This window comes from Rhinopithecus bieti, unplaced genomic scaffold, assembly GCF_001698545.2.
Source record: "Rhinopithecus bieti isolate Rb0 unplaced genomic scaffold, ASM169854v2 scaffold_32096, whole genome shotgun sequence".
In the NCBI taxonomy this organism is placed as follows: domain Eukaryota; kingdom Metazoa; phylum Chordata; class Mammalia; order Primates; family Cercopithecidae; genus Rhinopithecus; species Rhinopithecus bieti.
The window spans coordinates 933457-953102 of NW_016813886.1; the positions used below are offsets into that span (position 1 = coordinate 933457).

A 19646-nucleotide genomic window follows, 5' to 3' on the forward strand; every position below is an offset into this window, starting at 1 on the left:
CAGCACCTCCTGGACTCCTGCCTGACCCAGAGAACCCCAAATCTCCACACTCGCCTCTGAAGTGGGGAGGGAATGCTAGAAGGACCCATAAGGAACCGCACTACAAATGCATGCCTACCGTGCATTTCTGCAGGCAGGCACACAGCAAGCTTGTGCCTGCCAGACACCTCTACTGGGAAGTCCTCTAGGATACACCACCAGGAAGTGCTGTGCAAAGCCCTGGAGACTGACTACAGCAGCCAGTCAGGGAAGGCTGGAGGAGGAGGGGACAGCTGCAGAATCAGGAGCATGGTGACAGGCGAGGAAGGCACCCCGAGGGAGGGTGCAGTGGGCAGGGGGCTGAGCCCACACTGATCTGGGTACCCTGTGAGGTGGTCTGGAGACCCCAGAGGCACGGGGAGGGGACTGGGTGAGCCCAGTCCTCTGCCGGGTTAGCAGCCCTGGCCTCTTGTCTCTGCCGGGGTGCTGGGAAGCTGTGTCACGAAGACCTTTCCCATTGCCATCAGGGTTTAACCCACACATCTGGCCGCCTGCTCTGCCTGCCTGCAGGGAGAAGTGGGAACCGAGGTCTCAGGTATGGGCAGGATCTGGGGCAGCCTGGATGTCCTCAGTGAGGATTCAGGGGTGGCCACCCCCGGGGGCTGAGCTGGGAACTCCCCACTGTGGCCCCTCTGACCTGGGAGACTGGTGAAGTGCTCCCAGCCCTTCTCCAGGTGTCTGACCACTCCCAGCTACCAAGCCTGCTGGGGAGAGGCCCTCAGTGGGAATGAAGCAAAATGCCAGTGTCCAGGCGCGGATCCTCCAGTGCCCAAGACCTGTCCCGGGGAACACGCACATCCAGGGCAGCTCCTGGGCTGGACTCGGGGTGAGGGTGTGGCACTCTCCCAGGGAGGCCAGCCAGGGACTCAAGGGACATTCCCTCCTTAGTGGAACCAGGGCGGTGACTGACTAGAAAACAGTCTGAACTTATGAGTGGATGAAAAAGAAACAAAAAGAGATGGAAACAGGCCAGAAAGATGCTTGTATCAAATATGACAGACCAATTGCTAACATTATTATATATTAAAAATTTCCTCGCGTTTTAATGAATTTAAGTTCTGGATTGATAGAATCGTGATGGGTATGAATACATCATTCATGGGTGAAATACAAAGAGCAGCGAAACCAATACCAAAACCCAAAGTAGGGCGAACTGCTCAGCCACCACGGCAGTCAAGGAAACTCAGACGGAAAGAGACGGTGCAGTTTTATACCAAACTAGTGTTACCATGGCAAAGCCAACAGCAACGAGTCCGGGTGCAGGAGCCAAGTCGGGGCAGTGTCCTGGGAGCCCATGGCCCACAGTTCACTGCATTCACAATCGGCTGGAATGGTCATTCCACACTCAGGGGTTCACCCATGGAAATGATTGGGAAAAAGAAAAGCTGTGTGTACTGCTAGGCTCACCATGGCACTGTCTTCATCAGTAAAAATCAGAACAGTCTATGTGAGCCCCAGCAAGAGGTATGGAGGAAACCTCGAGACAGGACAAACTGTCAAGCCGCTTTTTGGCACAAGGTTAGGGGCAAAGCCCTTGAACAGACAGACACGTCTGATGTTGCCCAAGCGATACGTCAAGATGGCCAAAGAGCATGACAGCAGTGGCGAGTAAGGAATGCTTCCCCCATATGCAGGAGGCTTCGCCATGTCCTATGCATGTCATGAGCAGTGGCTGTGATAACACTGCAGGCATGTGCTCCCCGAATGTGCTCCTGGTTGCCCCTTGAGGTGCAGGGTCCTCATCTTCCTACCCAGCCCACACCTCATAGCCCACATCCTTGGCAGAGGGCCCTGTCACAGCCTGCCATCATCCACTCTATGCCCTATCTCCTTCAGGAAAGGGTGTCCAGCCGTCAGCACCAGTGGACAAAATGTAGAGAAACCAAGCAGGCTCATGTGATAAAGAAGGGAGAGACTAAGGGCTGCACCCGAGGACCAGTCGAAGGAAAGTAGGTCTAGAGTGGAGCATAAAACTTGGCACTGAGCTTCCTGGAAGCCAAGGTAAAAAAGGGGGAAAGGTCTATGACAACCCTCCTCAAGCAGGACAAAAAGTCACGCCTATTTCTTGGGAAAGAGCTTATCATGTGTTTCCTTAGAAAAAGGTCCTGATGACATCCTGGAGTCTCCAGCTGTTTCCCCCCTAACTTGGGGACATTCTTCTGTGACCTGATCTCACCTCAACCTCATCCAAATGCCCTTAAGTTCTGGTTTTGTGACACATTTCCATGGAGAACTTCATGATGTCATCAAGGCAGGCCACTCTGAACTATTCCGAATGTGGATATCAGCTGGAGTGGGTGACTGTCTCATGGCCACAGCCCCTGGCTCCGATAACACCTTGGGTTTCGTCCCGTGATGAGCACTAGCATGAGGGAGGGGGGCGCCTGCTGCTCGCTTGTGGGTCCTGGTTGCCTCTGGGACACAGGAGGCCTTGCTGCCACGTGCCTGAACGTACCCACAGACACACCAGCAGGAGGGAGAGGGAGCGGGGTGTCAGCCCAAGCAGCCGCCATCATGAGCAGTGGACGCAGGACCAGCTTCCAGGAATGATCCTGTCCTCTCCTAGCACAGCCCCGCGCGCGGACGGGGCATCTACGCCATCCGTGTCATCCAGGGCAGGTCACTGAGCCTCCTACAGCCCCCTTTCCCCGAATCGCCCAGGCACGGTGGAGCATATACAGCACAGTTGTTTTAGAAATTGGATGACTCATGAAGCTCCTGGCAAGTAGCAGGCCCGGCACGTGGTTGTGGCACTTTTTTCTAACTGCCTGGGTTCCTCCATCTCAGCTCCCAGAGAGTGAACATCCCACCTCTCATCTCAGGACTGGTGCTCTCCGAAGCATTAAGTAGGAAATTGAGAGTAGCAGCAAGTGAGACTTAGAGGGCAGGTGGGCAGAAATCAGTAATGGCACAGCCGTGCCACTGTGACCATCCTGGCCATTGTCTCCGGTGTCTCCTGCTCCTCGAGGTCTCCAAAGTCTCACGCCGCGTTCTCCAGCAGCTGCTCTCTGTGATGGGAGGGTGGGTACAGGATGGGTTTGCGGGTGATTCTGCTGAAGCCAGGGAGATGTCCTCTGTCCAAGGACCCTCAGTCTGGAGCCCAGGCTCCGGAAGCTCTGCGGCGGACAGCTGACGTCACTGGGCATCTCCTTTCTGTCTGCTCTGCACACAGAAACCTGCAGGACACTGTCCATAAGGTGAAGTGAGCAGTGAGGTCAGGTCAGTCCTTCCCAGCCCCACAGCAGCCAGCTCAGCAGGACCCCACAAGGATGGGCTTCTGCAACTGTGAGCAAAGCCTGCCCATCAGACCGTGCCCAGCCCCTAGGACACACATGGGAAGGGCTTCTTCCCAAGACCTGCCACCGGTGCCTCTGCATGGCTGTGGTGTGCACCCTGCTGCAGGGAGCAGGCACCCTCATCCCTGTGGCCCATCTCCCCCTTCTTGTCCTCACTCTGAGGCCATAGAAAACTGGCCTGCAGCATCCTCACCCTCAACCTTACCCTGCTGGGAAAACTTAGACCCTCAACTAAACTCAGGCCCCCAGACGCACTCGCTCGGCTGCAGTTCTCAATCTTCCCTCTGCCTGGAAGGCCCTGTCCGGTGTTTCACACTTGCTAAGCAGAGTCCCCTCTGAACTCAGCCCCCTGGATCCAGCCCAGCCCTCTGGATCCACCTGCCAGAGCACCCCCTGACCCCGCCAGCCCCTCCCACTGACTCCAGTGCAGGTCGGTGAAGGTGACTGTGACAGCTCTGGTAATCCTGGGAGAAACCCCGGGAGTGAGCACAGCTCTCAGGCTCTGATTACAGCCGATTAACATAATGGAGAGAATATCTGGATTCTCCCCTAATTTCCTCTCTTCTTAAAATTTTCAATTAAGGGCCTAATCTTGATGGAATATGGCTGCTTTCTGGAGTATTCTCCGCAGTGCTGATTCCTCATTGCTAACTGCTTTTTCTGGACAGATACAGGCTCTCGATGATTCCAAATAAAATCAGAGCAGAGGAGCTTACCCCAAGAAGGGAGGAGAGCAGAGCAGCAACGGACTGTGCCCCGGAGCCCTCCCTGCTGCCAGAGACAACGGGTGGGTGGAGGGTCTCTTGGGCCCTTCCAGCCTGCAGAGCTGCTGAGAGCCAGGCCTGGCCGCCAACAAAGCAGCTGAAGTCTTGAGAAAACTTCCTGATTGCATTAGCGAGGTCGCACCACCAGGACATAATCAAATCTCCCTGGAGGACGTGGCTTCCGGAAGGGCTGCTATGAGCCGGTGGCAGAACCAGGGCAACCAGGGTCAGACACGGCGGAAGGAGGGAAGTCCCAGGGCTGAGCGTGGGTGGGCATCAGAGGGGTGTGGGCTGCACCATCTGGGTGCAGGGGCCAGTGGGCAGTGCGGGTCCACCCAGCCCAGAGCCAGCCTTCCCAGTGGTCACGTGCAGAAACCTGGCACACGTCATGGGGCAGCGGTCCCCATCATAGGCCCTCCTGGTGTTAGCAGTCAGGAAGGTGCCTAGAAAAGCCCCACGGCCACAGGGACAGCAGGATCTGAGACCGCCCTCCACACCGGGAGCCTGGCCAGCACCGGGTGCTCTTCTCAGGAATGAGTTCTGATTCCAGCTCAGCCATCCTAGTTCCACCCTGTCTGTACCTCAGCCGACCAGGAAGATGGCTGTGAGGACCACAGAAAACTCCCGACACAGAGCTGGCACGAAGGAGCTGTGTCCATGGGAGCTTCGGAGTCCTCAGGCCAGGCCGGCCCCGGCTCTGCCACCTCCTGGCTGGAAGACCGTCAGGCACCTACCGAGCCTCTCAAGGGCTCAGCATCCTCGTCTGTGGGACAGGGATAATAACAGGGTTGTTTTGAGAGTCAAAGCACAAAACACAGAGCCTGGCTGGAGTAAGCACAGGTAGCTTAGGTCAACCGAGGCTGAATTAAATGTTCTTCTTAGAAGAGCAGACAGGCCATCCCCCGAAGGCATCAGTGCGGGCAGGAGGGAACCTGCACTTTGTAGTCCCAACACCTCAGGGCACAATTCCTGCTAACCTGACCCACAAAAGACCAAAGGACGCACCCAAGACCCTGGACCAACATCCCACAACGATGCCTCCTGGTTTCTTTTCTAAGAATACTTCTTTAGAATTTCCCCAGGAAGCTAACTCTGTATTCCTAATGTACGGACCATGGAAAGAAAACAAGTGTCTCAGTAGGTTTGTTTAACAAATGTGCAAATGCAGGGATGAACGAAGACACCCAAAGTCACGGAGCAGCTCAGTCACCTCCGACGTGCTCGGGGGCCACATCCACCTCCAGCCTCTGCCCTGTTCACGCTTTCCTCCACCCAGGTTCCCCTCTTGCCCGGGCACTCCAGGAATTATTTGCTGTCCTGGAAGCTTCCTTTCTCTGTTCCACAGACCCTGAGCCTGGAGCCTCCCTGCCTGTGTGTCCATCTCGCCCTCCGAGTTCCAGGAGCAGGCGTCTGTCCTGCTCACCCTGACTCGGCAGGGAGGGCTGAGCTCTGGAGCCTGAGTAGACCCAGACCTGCCCCATGGCCTCCTGTGCCTCTGTGTCCTCCTCTGCCTCCATGTCCTCCTCATCCTCGACTCACCGAGGAGCCCTGAGGACATGAGGACTGGAACATGCCCAAGACCCACGTTGCCGCCTGGCACACACCAAGCGCCCAGTGAATGCTCGATGACTTAGGACAGCATCGCTTCTTCTAAGAGGGGAAAAAAAAAGGAAAGTCAACCAGAGACGATTTGTAAAAGATGGTTTTGACTGAGGCCTTGAAGGATGGGCAAGGATGGGCAAGGGGAGGGGGAACTCAAAGTGCAGAGATAGAAGGCTCTAGGTGCATGAGTGCCTGTGCATGTGTGCCTGTGCATGTGAACGTGCATGTGCATGTGTGCATGTGTGCACATGTGCATGTGAGCGTGCATGTGTGTGCACGTGCCTGTGTGTGTGCATGCGCCTTGCAGCCTTGCATGTGTGTGTGCATATGCATATGTGTGTTCATATGAGCATGCATGTGTGTGTGCCCTAGTCCAGACAGGGCTCTGAGTGCACTGTGGGGGACAGATGATTCCAGACTCTGCCTTGAGTCTGAAATTAGTGGGACAGATGATCTTGAACAAGCCCTTATGGCTCACTTAGTGTGAGCCAGACTCCGTAGAGACAGTGACGGCAGGACACACTCGTGGGGGTCCATCTTCCCTTCAAGGGAAGTCCAGGGGCTGAGGGGCCCAGGAGGCCCATTCATGTGATGGACTCAAGGAGGCTTTGGTGGCTTCTCTGTTAAGATTTGAAGGGGGCCAGGTATGGTGGCTCACGCCTGTAATCCCAGCACTTTGGGAGGCTGCAGCAGGGGGATCACGAGGTCAGGAGTTCAAGACCAGCCTGGCCAACATAGCGAAACCCCGTCTCTACTAAAAATACAAAAAAAAAATCAGCCAGGTGTGGTGGCAGGCGCCTGTAGTCCCAGCTACTTTGGAGGCTGAGGCAGGAGAATCACTTGAACCTGGGAGGCGGAGATTGCAGTGAGTTGAGATCGCACCATTGCACTCCAGCCTGGGAGACAGAGCAGGACTCCGTCTCAAAAAACAAACAAACAAAAAAAGATTTGAAGGGAGCCCAGGGCTGGGTGGTCACAGGATGGAGACAGTGACACCCTTGGTCTTGGGTAGCCCCTGCCAGCCCCAGCGTATCCTCAGCAGATGGGGTGACAACAGCACCACTACCTCTAGTGTGAAGCTCGAGAGAAATTCACGTGACACACCTGCCTGGGCTTGGTGAGTGGAAAGCTCCCACTGACGCGAGCACTGGTGGTGAGGATGGAGAGGGAGGTGGAGATGGAGGCGACAGTGTGGGCAGAGCAAGAGCACGGCCGTGGCAGGGAGGTCCTCCCAGCCAGCCTTCGGGAGGCCCATGGCCAGCCTCTGGATAGGAGGAAAGAATGTGGACCAAAAGCGGAACGTCCAGCCAGGGGAGGCCCCAGCAATGGCTGTATCAGGGCTGAGTATGATCACAGGAAAAGCGACCCAAGGATTCAAATCGAGTGGAGTCAAGACCACATGGAAGCCTACCTCTCCATGACGGCAACTTTGGAAGAACGTGTGAGCTTGCGGAAGTGCACAGAAGGCACTGCTGGCCTGAATGGGTCCTTGGGCCCTAGTCTCAGGCTGGCTTCTCTCCCTTCCCCAGACCTGCCGCAGCTCCATCCCCTCTCTCCTGCATCCTGGAATTGCCCCCAATTAACTACCTGCTTAATTGCCTTTTCTTTATTTTCTTTTTGCCTTTTCTTCTTTACATTTAAAGCATGAGTCCATCTGGAGCTTATTTTAAAGCATAGTATGAGGACTGACATTGACCTGTTTTTTTAAATGAAATAACTAGTTGTCCCAACCTTGCTTGTTGGATAACGCTGCTCTGTTTCAGGAGCACCCCCACTGTCATACACCCGTGGGTCTGTACCCCTGGGCTCTCCATCTGGGCACTCCCCTGCCTGTGGCACCTCCTTCCTGAGGGCCGGCCTCACCCAGAGCCCAGCTGCCCTCTCCGTGGCCTGTGCCTTCCTTTCCTGATGCTTCAGATTTTCCCCATTCTCCAGCACTCTCTCCATCCTCCTGGCCTCACTCCGCACCTCCCCTGAGGTGCAGGACCGCCCTGCTGCAGCCCCCAGCTTCCTCACTTCTGAAGACTTGTGCCCCTGAAGAGGAGCCCCAGGTTGCACCTGGATGGCAGCTTCTCTCCTGGCCAACAAACGCCTGGTGCTGGTTGCCTTCCCAGCATCTCCCCTCAACTCCTCAACTCCAGCCCAGGACTTGACACACACATGCACCAGCACACACACGTACAAACATAGGCACACACAGACATGCACACCCCAGAATGTACATATGGACTTACACAGACACATACAGATGTGCACACCAACTCATGCATACACAGATGATGCTTCATGCAAAACACACATGGGCACATACACATGTGTGTGTTATGCTAAGAAATCTATTTTGTGTAAAAGACACTCAGGCTCAAATATGTGTCCAAAGTCACACAGCTACAGAGCGGCAGAACTCAGGTCTCTAGTGCACACAGCCCCTGACTTACTGCAGTTCCACTTAACAGTTTTCAACTTTATAGGGATGCAAAAGCCATCACATTCAGCAGAAACCCTCATTTGAGTCCCACACGGTCACTCGGTTTCTTACTTTCAGTACAGTAGTCGATGATTACATGAGGTATCCGACACTTGACTGCAAACCAGGCTTCGTGTTGATGCTTCTACCCACCGCAGGCTCAGGGCAGTGTTCCCAGCCGGCCAAGGTGGGCCCCCACGCTGTGCTATTCGGTAGTCAGGCGGACTTAGTCATGTTCCACTAGCAGTGGCCTTATCGGGCCGCAGCCAGGGGTAAGTTGAGCAGGGTCTATAGTTTTAGCTCCACTCGGGGTATTTTTAAGTGGCAAATTTACAAAACAAAAAACAAAAAACAAAAAAACAAAAAAAAAACACACAGGGTTCCAAATAGTAGGGACATAAAAGGAGAGAATGCAGGTTGCGGTCAGCCCATGCCTGGGAGCATAAGCACTACAGGGGCATCAGCAGGTGTAACTGGCGATTGCTCCTGCTCTTCCTGGAAGCAGCGGCCCGGGCCTGCCCTGGCAAAAGCCCTAGGCGAGGCTGCGTTGAGCCGGGAGCCGCCGCGCTCCGCGGTCGCGAGTCTGCGGTGCCACCTAGTGGCCGCTCTGTGGAACTCTCCGTGGTGCGGGCAGGGAAGGCCAGGTCCCCACAGAGCCGAAGCACAGCGGTGCGCGCTCGGCCCAGAGCATCCCACAGCACCCGGAGACTGGGGCTGGTCCCCCGAAACCCCCAGGGGTGAGAGGAAGGAGATCCTCAGCCTGCTGAGAGCTGTTCTCTGAGCACACACACGCGCACACTCACACGTGCATGTGTGCATCTTTGGGCAATCTGACGCATTCACACGCACGTACACGCGTGTGCACACGCACCGTCTTTCATAAGCGTGTGCACATGCACGCACACTCCCTCTCCCTCGAGCCTGGAAGGCACACTGGGCTCATAGGGGTGGAAATCTCTACCGCGGGAGAGGCACAGCGCCAGGGCCAGGATGCGCGCTTTTATTTCAGACGCGAAAACCGAGGCCCGAAAAAGACAGCAGGTGTCCAACCCTGTCCAACTTATCTGCTGACCGCGCCTCCTGTGTGCGGCCAGGGCAGATGTGAGGGCAGCGGGCCCACCGCACGCCTGACCCGCCCCGGGGCCTCGAGCCGCTTCCTCAGCAGCTCCTGGCAGCTGCAGCGACGGCGCACCCAGCGCCTGAGGGTCCCGTGGAGCCAGGCTTCCCAGCACACAGGTGCGGTGGAGCCTCGGGGCGGACATACACTCCGCGACCTCGCCGGGGCCAGGCACTGCGGGTCCTCGGGTGGGGACTCTGGAGTTGAGTTTTGAAGGACAAGATCACTGAGGATCAGGGAACCAGGAGGGCAGGGAGGGTGGGGAGGGGTGCCTAGGCCTAGTGGGAGAAGCATGTGAAAGTTTCCTAAGAGGGCTGGGGGTGAAGAAGCACTCGGGCCGGCCTCTCCTGGTAGACTTCTCTGGTGCCCTGGAGTCTCCCTTCTCCAAGGCCCCACGGACGCCCCAGAAGGGTGACGCCCTTGCCCACGCTGAGATCTGAGTGCTGCACGAGAACGCCCAGAGCCGCGTGCCAAGGCACACGCGCTCCCCGTGTTATATGCAGGATTGAGGCACCAGGAGGCCCAGGTACTGGCTCAAGCTCGCAGAACTTCATGGGAGGATCTGAAGCAGGCAGATCAGCTCCAAAATCCATGCTGTTTTCAAATTTTTTAATTGTGGTGAAAATATACCTAACACAAAATGCACAGTTGTACCACCTTTTAGTATAGGGTTAACTGGCATTAAGTGCACTCACATTGTCGCATATCCGCTACCACCGTCCATCTCCAGAACTTTTTCATCTTCCCAAAAGGAAATCATACCCACTGAACACCATTGAACACTGAACCCATTGAACACCAACTCCCTCCTTTTGTTAACCATTGCTTTGTCTCTGTGAATTTGCCCCTCATGTAAGTGAAATCGCAACGTATTTGTCCTTTTGTGGCTGGCTTATTCCACCTAGCACAATGTCCTCAAGGCTCATGCGTGTTGGCACGCCTCTCAGAATTTCCCTCCTGGCCTGGCGGTATTATAGACTCATGCCTATTTTCCCAGCTCTTAGGGAGGCAGAGGCGGGAAGATAGCTTGAACCCAGGAGTTCCAGACCTGCCTGGGCAATATAGCAAGATCCCATTCTCCACAAAAAGAAAGAAAAAAAAGACAAAAAACAAACAAACTAACAAAACCTCCTTTCTGGCAAAGGTTCAGTAACAGTCTACTGTATGCATAACCACATTTTGCTTGCCCATCTACTCACCCATAGACCCCCAGAATGCTTCTACCTTTTGACTCTTGTGAATCATGCTGCTTTGAACATGGGTGTGCAAATATCTGTGAGAGTCCCTGCTCTAAAAAAAATCCATATTCTTGGCACCGTGAAGAATCACCTCTCACAGATACCAGGGAAGAACAGGTCTGTCTGAGAGCAGAGGGCGAGGAGGGGAAAGTGGAGCTGCAGGCTACAGTGGGAGGAGGAAAGCCCACCACTGTGTTCCCATGTGTGGGAGGAGAGAGGAGAGATGTCCTCTAGTGAAGGAACTCTTGTAGCAGCCAGCTGCATTCCTGCTTGGCCTGCGGAAGACCAGCTCAAGAGTCCAGGCCAGGAAGAAGCCAAATGATCGACAAGATCCATCAGGAAACAGAAGTGGGCAGTGTCTCAGCTGCAACAACAAACAGGTAGGACCAGCCACCCACCCCCTAACCCAGGGGAAATGCATCCACCACTGCACTCATGACACTCTCAGGGACAGGCATGGGAGCTCCTGGTAAGGCACAACCAGGGCAAGTGACAGTTTGCCAGTCCTTGGGCAAGCAGACACCTGTCCTCTCTCCAGTCCCCCATCCTACCAGCCTGTGCAAGCAGAGAAACATCCTGCATAAATTAAAAGATTAACCAGATCATCAAAAGATCTGAGCAAACAAAACAAGTGAGACAAAAAACACACAAACAAAAAAACCACCAACACCAGAAGAACACTCATTTTTACAGAGAGATTTTAGCCCATCCCAACAGAGTACAACGCTCTTTCCAAGCTCATGGACAGCATTTGGAAAAATTAGCTGTGCTAAAGGAGCAGGAAGCCTCAGTCCCTTTCCCGGAATTACTGTTACACAAATCACATTCTCTCACCAGGGAGCAACAAAATTAGAAACATGCAATAACAAAGATCATGTTAAAAGTGCATTTTGGGGCCGGGCGTGGTGGCTCATGCCTGTAATCCCAGCACTTTGAGAGGTTGAAGCGGGTGGATCACCCAAGGTCAGGAGATCGAGACCAGCCTGGGCAACATGATGAAACCCTGTCTCTACTAAAATACAAAAAATTAGCTGGGCATAGTGGCAAGCACCTGTAAACCCAGCTACTGGGGAGGCTGAGGCAACAAAATCGCCTAAACTTAGGAGGCAGAGGTTGCAGTGAGCTGAGATTGTGCCACTGCACTCCAGCCTGAGCAACAGAATGAGACTCTGTCTCAAAAAAAAAAAAAGAAAAGTGTGTTTTGGAAACAAAGTTTTCACAATGAAAATATAAAATGCCTGGAAATAGCAATAGGATATTACATATTAAAATTATGAACCCAACAAAATAGACATTTAGGGAGAGATTTATAGCCTCAGATTAATTTGTCAGAAACAGGATAAAAGGAGAAAGCTGATGATAATTTGAGTAAAAGAGAAAATAAAACTAACATGAAAACTTTTCAGAAACAAACTACAATAAGCGTGTGACCTATCAAAATCTTTGGATATGTCCAAAGCAGTTCCCAGGGGAAATGTTATAGCTGCAAGTGTTTATTAATACGCTTGAACAAAAGACATATAAAATTATATAAACTAAGTAAACATGCAAGAATCTTTTTTAAGGGAAACAAGAAATCAATGTATTTAATTTTAAAACAGCCATAATAAAAGTAGACTTGATAAATAAAACGCACAACCACTTCTTTGAAAAGACAATTAAAATAAAAAAACCTCTGGGAAGTCAAGCAAAAGAGGAAGAAAAGGCACAAATTTCAAAACGTTAGATTTAGAAAATGGCATAATAGCCAACATGGAGAAGCTGCTTCAAATCAAGGAGACTGGAGACCAGCTTCATTCCACGGGAGACCAGCTTCATTCCACAGGAGGTCAGCTTCATCCCACGGGAGACCAGCTCCATTCCATAGGAGGCCAGCTTCATTCCACGGGAGGTCAGCTTCATTCCACGGGAGGCCAGCTTCATCCCACGGGAGGTCAGCTTCATTCCACGGGAGACCAGCTTCATTCCACGGGAGGCCAGCTTCATTCCAGTAGGTTCTGTTTCACCTGGATGAAATGCAAGATTTTCTTGGAATGTATAAGTTGGCTTAGCAGGAGGCAGAAAACCTGAATAAACAGAACAAACAGAAATGGTAAGCAGAGGTGGTCGAGGGGCTCCATCAGCCTCCAGGGACGGGCTGCTGTGTTAGGGAGGGCCAGAGCACAGGGGAAGTGGAGCGCAATTCTTTCTACAAGATTAGCAAGCTGAACTTGAATCTCACACACACACACATGCGCACACACACCACAGTGACATGGAAAGAACCCCCAGGACACTTATGAGATGTAAAAATAGAAGGTTTCTGCACAAAACAATTCTGTGTGTTTAAAAGATACCAAGTGGCAGCAAATAGTGATCTACGTATGCCAGTGTCTAGGAAGAAATCTGGAAGGCGCACGCCAGACTGACGGCTGGGTTGACTGGGGAGGAGACGAGGGGGTGGGAGCAGCTAAGGAGGACACACACTCGTTTAACTCTGTTCCCGTGTTGCCAGGACATTTACCAACTGAAAATATTTTTTAAATTATCTTTTAATTAATTAATTATTATTTTTAAAATTTTACTTTAAGTTCTGGGATACATGTGCAGAACGTGCAGGTTTATTACATAGGTATACATGTGCCATGTGGATTGCTGCACCTATCAACTTGTCATCTAGGTTTTAAGCCCTGCATGCCTTAGGTATTTGCCCTAATGCTCTCCTTTCCCTTGCCCCCAAACCCCCGATAGACCCCAGTGTGTGATGTTCCCCTCCCTGTGTCCACGTGTTCTCATTGTTCAACTCCCACTTATGAGTGAGATCATGCAGTACAAACTGAAGATATTTATACATTACTTTAAAGTAATTAAATTAAACTAAACTAAATGTAAGCCAATCAATACATGTAAATAAATAAAACCAATAATTAATAACAAGAGAAAAGTAATTCATACTTTAATAATTACTAATTTAAATATTTCTCAGCTAAAAATTAAAAATTTAGAAAATGTGGAAATATGTTTCATAATAGGAGGATATTACAAATGAAAGAGCATTTCTGTAGTCAAAGGGGTAGGAAAGGCTCACCCAAACAAGACACAACCTCAAAACCAAAAGGAAAACTACCAGGTTTTGATTATATGAATATCTAAAACTCTGAATGCAGAAAGGCCTCATGGACACATCAAAAAGTAAGCTTCACACCAGGGAAAAGTATTTTATAACATGTATAAGCAGCCACGGGATTTATATGTAGAACATATAAAGAGCTTTTACAAAATCAATGTGTGAAGGGCAACCAACCCAACAGAAAAATGGGCAGAGGATTAGCACAAACCACAGGAGACAGGAGAATGGCCAGTAAACACTTGAAGGGATGCTAAACCCTCCTGCTGTCTAATAAGAATGCAAATGTAAACAATAATGAAATGCGCCTTGTGCTCACCAGACTGGCAAGATGAAAAGCTCTGAGCCCCTTCACCGCCAGTGGAGTTGGGAGATGGGAACTTCCTGCCCTGCAGGAGGACATGGGATCTGGCAGAGCCATTTAGGAGCATGGAGTGACTTGAAAATGTGGAGGGGAAATGCACCTACTCCCTGACCGACGATTCCAGTCCTGCTTCAAATAATCTACTCCAGAAAAGTGGTCACCAGCATGTGCTGGGATGTGCCCCCCAAAACAGCGAAGGATTTAAGACTTATCACCATTATAAAGATTAGCAAATGGAGGCTGGGAAAAATTAAATGTCTGTCCCAAGTCACAGGACTGGCAAATACAGTCGTCCCTAGGATTCTGTAGGGGATTGGTTCCAGGAACCCTGAAGATATGAAAATCCACAGAAGCTCAAGTCCCTGAGCATGACATAGTATCTGTATGTAACCTGCGCATATCCTCCCGTACAGCTGAAACCATCTCTAAGTTACCTGTAATACCTCATATACTGTGAATGCTATGGAAACAGGTGTTATACTGTTAGGGAATAACAACAAGGCAAAAAGTCTGTACATGTTCAGTACAGACAGTACCATCCACTTCTTTTTCTGAATATTTTCAACCCACGATTGGTTGAATCCAAGGACTGGAACCCATAGGTAGAGAGGGCCCACTGCAGTAGAAACACGTTTTGAGTTTAAGCAGTGGAAGTCCTTTGCTTTCAACCTCTACACTGCACAAAAGCCATCACAACTGGACATGCAGGAAAAGTGAAAGCAACCAAAATACACTCCTTAAATAAAGTATGGTCTAAGCACTCCGTGGAATTTTTGCAGCTATTGAAACTGGTAACACAGTGACATGCAGTGGTCAGTGGTCTCTGAAGCATATTTTTATCAGAGGCATTAAAGGAAAAAGAATTAAGTTTATCTAAAAGAATAAACACAAAAGAACAGGCAGAAAAAAACCACAAAATGAAGAGAAATTTGCCCTGCAAACGTTAAAATGCCAGATACACCAAATCATGCAAACACAACATCAAAACACAGCTTGGTGGAGATGGAGGGACAGATGGGGAGGCGGAGAGTGTGGAAAGGCTGGAAAACAGTCCCAAATGGACACACGTCTCCATGTGACACTTCTTCTTTTTTTTTTTTTTTTNGCCTGTAATCCCAGCACTTTGAGAGGTTGAAGCGGGTGGATCACCCAAGGTCAGGAGATCGAGACCAGCCTGGGCAACATGATGAAACCCTGTCTCTACTAAAAATACAAAAAATTAGCTGGGCATAGTGGCAAGCACCTGTAAACCCAGCTACTGGGGAGGCTGAGGCAACAAAATCGCCTAAACTTAGGAGGCAGAGGTTGCAGTGAGCTGAGATTGTGCCACTGCACTCCAGCCTGAGCAACAGAATGAGACTCTGTCTCAAAAAAAAAAAAAGAAAAAGTGTGTTTTGGAAACAAAGTTTTCACAATGAAAAATATAAAATGCCTGGAAATAGCAATAGGATATTACATATTAAAATTATGAACCCAACAAAATAGACATTTAGGGAGAGATTTATAGCCTCAGATTAATTTGTCAGAAACAGGATAAAAGGAGAAAGCTGATGATAATTTGAGTAAAAGAGAAAATAAAAACTAACATGAAAAACTTTTCAGAAACAAACTACAATAAGCGTGTGACCTATCAAAATCTTTGGATATGTCCAAAGCAGTTCCCAGGGGAAATGTTATAGCTGCAAGTGTTTATTAATACGCTTGAACAAAAGACATATAAAATTATATAAACTAAGTAAACATGCAAGAATCTTTTTTAAGGGAAACAAGAAATCAATGTATTTAATTTTAAAACAGCCATAATAAAAGTAGACTTGATAAATAAAACGCACAACCACTTCTTTGAAAAGACAATTAAAATAAAAAAACCTCTGGGAAGTCAAGCAAAAGAGGAAGAAAAGGCACAAATTTCAAAACGTTAGATTTAGAAAAATGGCATAATAGCCAACATGGAGAAGCTGCTTCAAATCAAGGAGACTGGAGACCAGCTTCATTCCACGGGAGACCAGCTTCATTCCACAGGAGGTCAGCTTCATCCCACGGGAGACCAGCTCCATTCCATAGGAGGCCAGCTTCATTCCACGGGAGGTCAGCTTCATTCCACGGGAGGCCAGCTTCATCCCACGGGAGGTCAGCTTCATTCCACGGGAGACCAGCTTCATTCCACGGGAGGCCAGCTTCATTCCAGTAGGTTCTGTTTCACCTGGATGAAATGCAAGATTTTCTTGGAATGTATAAGTTGGCTTAGCAGGAGGCAGAAAACCTGAATAAACAGAACAAACAGAAATGGTAAGCAGAGGTGGTCGAGGGGCTCCATCAGCCTCCAGGGACGGGCTGCTGTGTTAGGGAGGGCCAGAGCACAGGGGAAGTGGAGCGCAATTCTTTCTACAAGATTAGCAAGCTGAACTTGAATCTCACACACACACACATGCGCACACACACCACAGTGACATGGAAAGAACCCCAGGACACTTATGAGATGTAAAATAGAAGGTTTCTGCACAAAACAATTCTGTGTGTTTAAAAGATACCAAGTGGCAGCAAATAGTGATCTACGTATGCCAGTGTCTAGGAAGAAATCTGGAAGGCGCACGCCAGACTGACGGCTGGGTTGACTGGGGAGGAGACGAGGGGTGGGAGCAGCTAAGGAGGACACACACTCGTTTAACTCTGTTCCCGTGTTGCCAGGACATTTACCAACTGAAAATATTTTTTAAATTATCTTTTAATTAATTAATTATTATTTTAAAATTTTACTTTAAGTTCTGGGATACATGTGCAGAACGTGCAGGTTTATTACATAGGTATACATGTGCCATGTGGATTGCTGCACCTATCAACTTGTCATCTAGGTTTTAAGCCCTGCATGCCTTAGGTATTTGCCCTAATGCTCTCCTTTCCCTTGCCCCAAACCCCGATAGACCCCAGTGTGTGATGTTCCCCTCCCTGTGTCCACGTGTTCTCATTGTTCAACTCCCACTTATGAGTGAGATCATGCAGTACAAACTGAAGATATTTATACATTACTTTAAAGTAATTAAATTAAACTAAACTAAATGTAAGCCAATCAATACATGTAAATAAATAAAACCAATAATTAATAACAAGAGAAAAGTAATTCATACTTTAATAATTACTAATTTAAATATTTCTCAGCTAAAATTAAAATTTAGAAAATGTGGAAATATGTTTCATAATAGGAGGATATTACAAATGAAAGAGCATTTCTGTAGTCAAAGGGGTAGGAAAGGCTCACCCAAACAAGACACAACCTCAAAACCAAAAGGAAAACTACCAGGTTTTGATTATATGAATATCTAAAACTCTGAATGCAGAAAGGCCTCATGGACACATCAAAAGTAAGCTTCACACCAGGGAAAAGTATTTTATAACATGTATAAGCAGCCACGGGATTTATATGTAGAACATATAAAGAGCTTTTACAAAATCAATGTGTGAAGGGCAACCAACCCAACAGAAAATGGGCAGAGGATTAGCACAAACCACAGGAGACAGGAGAATGGCCAGTAAACACTTGAAGGGATGCTAAACCCTCCTGCTGTCTAATAAGAATGCAAATGTAAACAATAATGAAATGCGCCTTGTGCTCACCAGACTGGCAAGATGAAAAGCTCTGAGCCCCTTCACCGCCAGTGGAGTTGGGAGATGGGAACTTCCTGCCCTGCAGGAGGACATGGGATCTGGCAGAGCCATTTAGGAGCATGGAGTGACTTGAAAATGTGGAGGGGAAATGCACCTACTCCCTGACCGACGATTCCAGTCCTGCTTCAAATAATCTACTCCAGAAAAGTGGTCACCAGCATGTGCTGGGATGTGCCCCCCAAAACAGCGAAGGATTTAAGACTTATCACCATTATAAAGATTAGCAAATGGAGGCTGGGAAAATTAAATGTCTGTCCCAAGTCACAGGACTGGCAAATACAGTCGTCCCTAGGATTCTGTAGGGGATTGGTTCCAGGAACCCTGAAGATATGAAAATCCACAGAAGCTCAAGTCCCTGAGCATGACATAGTATCTGTATGTAACCTGCGCATATCCTCCCGTACAGCTGAAACCATCTCTAAGTTACCTGTAATACCTCATATACTGTGAATGCTATGGAAACAGGTGTTATACTGTTAGGGAATAACAACAAGGCAAAAGTCTGTACATGTTCAGTACAGACAGTACCATCCACTTCTTTTCTGAATATTTTCAACCCACGATTGGTTGAATCCAAGGACTGGAACCCATAGGTAGAGAGGGCCCACTGCAGTAGAAACACGTTTTGAGTTTAAGCAGTGGAAGTCCTTTGCTTTCAACCTCTACACTGCACAAAAGCCATCACAACTGGACATGCAGGAAAAGTGAAAGCAACCAAAATACACTCCTTAAATAAAGTATGGTCTAAGCACTCCGTGGAATTTTGCAGCTATTGAAACTGGTAACACAGTGACATGCAGTGGTCAGTGGTCTCTGAAGCATATTTTATCAGAGGCATTAAAGGAAAAGAATTAAGTTTATCTAAAAGAATAAACACAAAAGAACAGGCAGAAAAAAACCACAAAATGAAGAGAAATTTGCCCTGCAAACGTTAAAATGCCAGATACACCAAATCATGCAAACACAACATCAAAACACAGCTTGGTGGAGATGGAGGGACAGATGGGGAGGCGGAGAGTGTGGAAAGGCTGGAAAACAGTCCCAAATGGACACACGTCTCCATGTGACACTTCTTCTTTTTTTTTTTTTTTTGGAGACAGGGTCTTGTTCTGTTGCCCAGGCTGGAGTGCAGTGGCGTGATCTCAGCTCACTGCAACATCCATCTCCCGGGTTCAAGCGAATCTCCTGCCTCAGCCTCTTGAGTAGCTGGGACTACAGACATGCACCACCATGCCAGGCTAGATTTTACATTTTTAGTAGACATGGGGTTTCCCCATGTTGTTCAGGCTGGTTCTTGAACTCCTAGCCTCAAGTGATCAGCCCGCCTCCGACTTCCAAAGGGCTGGGATTACAGGCACCTGCCACCACGCCCAGCTAATTTTTGTATTTTTAGTAGAGACAGGGTTTTACCAGGTTGGCCAGGCTGGTCTCGAACTCCTGACCTCAAATGATCCACCCGCCTGAGGCTCCTAAAGTGCTGGGGTTACAGTGTGAGCCACGGTGCCCGGCCAGAACACATTTCCTTTTAATGGAAACAGTAATTCTCTGTGGCCACCCAGCCATCCCACATTCCTCCACCAGGCCACCAACCGCCTCCGAGGAAGCTGGACTGTGCGGCACACGCGTAGATCATTGCTTACTTAGATGACTGTGAACCATCCACGCTGGGGAAGCACCACTCCTCCCCAGACCTGGCAGCATCCTCCCCGGTTCCTTTTTCTTGCTGAAATATTTCTCCAAGAGTGTTTTTCGGGTTGACTCTCAAGGGGCTGATAGGACTGAAGATGGCTTCCTGCGCGCCCGTATTTCATGGCGGTGAGCAGGACACAGCCCTGGGTTCCAGCGTCCTTTCCCCTCGCGTCTGAAGCTGTCACTCCCTTTCTTCTTGCATCCGTTGTCTGTGCCGCGATTCTATCCTCAGCACCACTCCCGTTCCTGTGCGCGTTACCTACTTTTTCTCTTTGGAAGTTTTTAGCAAATTTGACTCAAA

The 19646-nt window shown here is 49.6% G+C and overlaps 1 long non-coding RNA gene across 1 annotated transcript in view; it reads right to left on the minus strand.

Annotated features, from left to right (window-relative positions):
• Positions 1 to 15796: 15796 nt before the first annotated feature.
• Positions 15797 to 19646, minus strand: part of LOC108513316 (uncharacterized) — a 29803-nt gene continuing 25953 nt past the window's right edge. Inside the window, exon 3 of the long non-coding RNA XR_001880857.1 lies at positions 15797 to 16256. This is a non-coding gene — a long non-coding RNA (uncharacterized LOC108513316). The remainder of the gene's footprint in view (positions 16257 to 19646) is intronic.